We start from the raw sequence: 5,101 nt of genomic DNA on the forward strand, positions 1-5,101 counted from the left end.
ACTTCTATTGATCCAACATGTTTGCTGATATGAAATTAAAAGCCCTGCTCCGACTTCAATATCTCCATGGTTATCTACTGGATGGACAATTTCTTCTGGAATATTGTATATTTATGAGTCTTGAAGCTTCTGTCAAAATTTCACGTCAATCCGATCTCCGATGATTTATGGCGAATTTTCTCGCCAGACTGCGTAGAAAATCCGAGAGCAGTTTTTCAGAATTGCCTTCTCGCATCACCGGCTTGTGGCGGCGCGTGGGGGCGCGTGGAGACGACCCTGGTGGCGGGGTTGGCGGCATAATAATCTTCCTCCTCTTAGGTTTCACCTCGTATATTCAATCCACTATCCACACAGCACTAGATACGTGATAGGCTAAGTACAACGATGAAGAACGAAGGAAAAAAGGAAGATGCCGATGCGGCGGCGACTGGCGGCGGCGCGGCGTCTGGTGGCGGAGGTAGGGTTTCGGCTTCAAGGTGGACGGCCGTGGGGAGAGAAGCTAGAGTTTCAAGCTTGTGTTATGTTTTTTTTTTGTTGTTTTTTTTTTTTTTGTCTTTCACAAGACATATAAATCCTATTTATATGCTCATTGTAAAAACCCTAACAGGCCTTAAGTTGGGCTAGGCCCAACAACTTAAGTCCACTCTCTTTCTCAGCTCGTTTCTAACAAACGAATGCTCACAAAAATATAATAATTATATTTTGACAACGGGCACAAATTCTCGTCGATACGAGTACCACTTTACAATTTACCAATTTCCCAAATTGGAAACCCTAATTTAGGACTTGCCAAATCGGGAAACTTCCCAATATAGAAAGTTCACTAAATTTCTGTCGGATTCTTTTCCACTACTTATTCTCATCCGTAATTAACAATTACGAATGTTGGACTCAATCATATTGACTTTCAATTACACTAAGATTAACTAATTAATCTTAGTTCGTTGCATTAAGGATCTCAAGTACACGAGCAGTGTGACCCTCGATGGTTCAGATGTAAGCTAGCCGTGGGCCCACAACCCATTGTGGTTTAAACTCGTCCCTAGAGTTACAATTATGTTGAATATAGTTTCAACTTAACTACCCAACGAATCAAGATTGGCGTCTAGCAACTACGCGTCATGATTCCCTAGATACAAATGAAGTGCCTGCTAGAACCTTGTGATATAGTTAACGTACAATACGATCCCTTTGATACATATATCCCGATTGAACTAGAGGCATTGGTTCGTCGAGACCTCTTTATGAGTTCAATCACTGTGTGAACGTTCTTGATTATATAATTCGTTGGTGTTTGACTTAGAGAAACACATTTCTCTAATCACGACACTTTCAGCTGTGGCCACAGACTTCATGGATTATAAATCGCAAGAACACACAGGATATCCATGACTAATCAAGCGATCGAATCTCCTACTACAATACACAGACCTCCCACTAGATTTCGGACTGCACGAACACTGGCCCTTGGGGCGGTCCTCGGTGGAACTCAGGGACAGGTCACGATACAGCTGGTCCTCTAGTGAAGTCACGGTGATGTCTGAGTCTTAAGGATTAATGGTGTACAACTATATCATTGAAATAACTACTCGATTATTGGGAACCACTTAGAGATCTCTAGATTGAGGGAGTTTAGTGAACTCATCAACTTATGAGCACCCACTTATGTATGCCGATGTCACAACACCGTTGACTGATGAGACGCAGTACACATACACTAAGTGCTAGTCTCGAATGGGAAAGGCCGATATCCTCATTAGTGGCGTAACCCGTTGACTAGGAACCATGTTAAACAGTTACTATAGTTAACTAAATAATCTCATGATTCTACTAGATCTACTTATAGTAATTAAGTAACTGTAAGGACTATATCTATGCTTATGCAAGGGACAAAGATATAGAATGCCAAAGGGGATATTTATCATTAATACTAAATAGATTATTTACGATTAGCGTGAGAAAACACAACAATTAGTTGGCTCTTGGTCAACTACTCTTACAGAAGGATCTGAGCTACGAGCGGGTATCATCGATGAAGGAGGCGTTCAATTTCTTCGACATCGACGGCGATGGCAAGATCGCGGCGTCGGAGCTCGGAATCCTGATGCGGTCACTTGGTGGAAACCCTACACAAGTGTAGCTGAAGTCGATAATCGTGGAGGAGAAGCTGTATTCCCCCTTCAGTTTCGCGAGATTCGCAGAACTAATGTCGAAGCACCCAAAGCCGGAGCCGTTCGACCGGCAGGTCCGCGACGCATTCAAGGCGCTTGACAAAGACGGAACCAAATACGTCGTCTTTTCGGACCTCAGGCACATATTCACCAGCATCGGCGAGAAACTTGATCCCGCCGAGCTTGACGAGTGGATCCGCGAGATCCATGTCGGACCCGATGGCAAGATCCGCTGCGAGGATTTCATCGCCTGCATGGTAGCCAAGTGAGAGAAGATGAATTTGCATTTTTTTGTATTTGGTGCACTGTAAGATTATATGTTTTGAGTGAAGAGATATTCGAAGTGGAATAGTGTCGAAATGGAGCTTTAATTGCATACACTTGCACAGCCCAACGTCTACGCGAGTTAAGAAGGCTGATCGAGAAGTCGATTTGAAGATCTAGTTATTTATTTTATTTATGCACGTTTTTAATTTAGGATTTATTATGTTTTTATTATTTTAGAGTCTTTTATGGTTAATGTTGCTTATTTATAACTTTCCTTATTATAGTTTAGATAGAAGTCATTTTCCTGGTGAAAAATGAGTCTTTTAAGACCTTATAATAGGTTAACAATTTGGCCTATTTTAATGGACGAATTTTAATGATATTTTGAATATTTGGTGAGATTAATTCTCCTTCGCTGTAATATTAATTTCTGGTTCATTATAACTACGGGGTCAATATTCCACCTTGATAATAATGGTTTCTAGCTCTTTATAGCTATGGGGTCATTATTCATTGCTTCCGCCAATCTGAATCCTTGTTCTTTTGGATGTGTTCGGTCTTACTTCCGTGGAAGATATTAGGGTCTCGTAACAAGTTCTACGGGGTTCGTATCATTCAGCAGTAGCGATTGCCATAGAGCGATACTCCGCCTCCGTTCTTGACCGGGATACTACATTTTGTTTCTTGGCGGACCAAGAAATCAAGTTAGTGCCTAAGAAAACCCTATAACCACTTGTTGATTTTTTATCATCCGGATTACCTGCCCAATCTGAATCATAAAATGTATTAAGAGATATAGAGGACGGAGTGTAATACAAGCCAAAATCAATAGTTCCCTTAAGATATTGTAGCACACGTTTGACTGATGTACAATGGGTCGAGCAAGGATTATGCATAAATTGACACAATTGATTAACAGTATAGGCAATGTCAGGACGTGTCAATGTGGAATATTGGAGGCTACCAACTATTTGACGATACTCAGTTGGATCTTTTAGTGAGTCACTACCATAAGCAGATAGTTTGGTACCACTTGCTGGAGAATTAAGTGGCTTAGCTCCTGTCATTTTTGCACGATCAAGCAAATCAGAAATATATTTGGTTTGTCGTAAGTGAAGACCGGTAGAGTCTCGAGATGCTTGAATGCCCCAGAAATAGTTCAAAGGTCCGAGGGCCTTCATGCCGAAACTATCATTCAATTTGTCAATAACAAAAAATATACCATGCTCATTTGATCCAATTATTATGATATCATCGACGTAAATAAGTATAAAGACTGTCACAGTAGCCGAGTGAAAGGTAAAAAAAGAGTGATCTAAAGACGACCCTTGAAAACCAAACTCCATTAGTTGTTGGCTGAGACGTAAAAACCATTGACGTGGTGCATGTTTGAACCATAAAGAGACTTATGCAATTTGCAAACGTAACTTGGATGGCCGGGGTCAATAATCCTTTTGGTTGGACCATATAAACCTCCTCTTGAAGAAATCCATGCAAGAAGGCGTTAGATACATCCAATGGCGAATTGGCCAATTAAAAGAGACGGCCAGAGCGACCACCAAACGAACAGTAGCTGGTTTAATGGCAGGACTGAAAGTTTCATGAAAATCAATTCCATTAATTTGATCAAATCCCTTAGCAACTAACCTTGCTTTGAATCTGTCAATACTCCCACCAGGTTTGCGTTTAATTTTATAAACCCACTTGTTACGCACAATATGATGATCAAAATGTTTTGGACAGAGAGACCAAGTACCATTTTTCATCAAAGCATCAAACTCTGTGCCCATAGCAGCCCGCCACTCCGGAGAAGATGCTGCTTGACTATAAGAAGATGGCTCGGTTTCAGAAGTTCTAAGAACACTGCTCAATACACGTAGTGGATGTCTAGTTGAATAAAGGGCTTTGAAATTTGGAAAAGACTTTGGTTTGGAATTTCTCTTCTATGAACGAGTAACTCGACGAGAATTGTCGGGTTCAGAGATGGACTCAGTAGGTAGTTCTATAGCCAAAGTCGGAGTAGGAATTAACAAAGTTAATGATTGATCAAGTTGCGTGTCTGGGGAAGGTACATGAAAATTATGTGAAATTTCATGAGAAAATGAATCGGGTGTGGGTGACTCGTGTAGTGAATTGTTGGGAGTATTTAGTGTATCAAATCTGAGGTTACAAGGACGTTGTTCTGAACGATCTTTTTGGTTGTTGGTGACGATATTTTGTGAAGTTTGAATTGGATCAGAAGAGATATTAGCAGTGACTGTAGGATCATGAAAATATGCAAGACAATAATCGTTACTCATATTAACAGTTTGATCTTCTGTGAGAGACTTATGAGAGAGAGTTTTGTTCAGCACATGTATAGGAGAATGATTAATTTGACTTGCTCGAAAAGACTCTTCATTGAAAACAACGTGCCGTGAGATGTATACTCTCCCTGTAGAAAAATCTAAGCATCTATAACCTCGTTGATTATTGGAATATCCTAAGAAAATGCATTTCTTGCTCCGAAAAGATAGTTTGTGTGGCTGATATGGGCTTAGTAAAGGAAAACATTCACACCCAAAGGTTTTTAGTTCCATGTAATTTGGGTGTCGATGGAATAACTTAAAGTATGGTGTATCATTTTCCAAAACTTTAGTTGGCAACCTATTGATTAAAAAAAA

At 40.3% G+C, this 5,101-nt stretch overlaps 1 pseudogene; it reads left to right on the plus strand.

Annotated features, from left to right (window-relative positions):
* The first annotated feature begins 384 nt into the window (after positions 1-384).
* Positions 385-2,496, plus strand: LOC148769969 (putative calcium-binding protein CML13 pseudogene; annotated as a pseudogene).
* The last annotated feature ends 2,605 nt before the right edge of the window (positions 2,497-5,101 follow it).

This window comes from Erythranthe guttata, chromosome 6 (genome assembly GCF_056151865.1).
Source record: "Erythranthe guttata isolate IM_541 chromosome 6, IM_541, whole genome shotgun sequence".
NCBI lineage: Eukaryota > Viridiplantae > Streptophyta > Magnoliopsida > Lamiales > Phrymaceae > Erythranthe > Erythranthe guttata.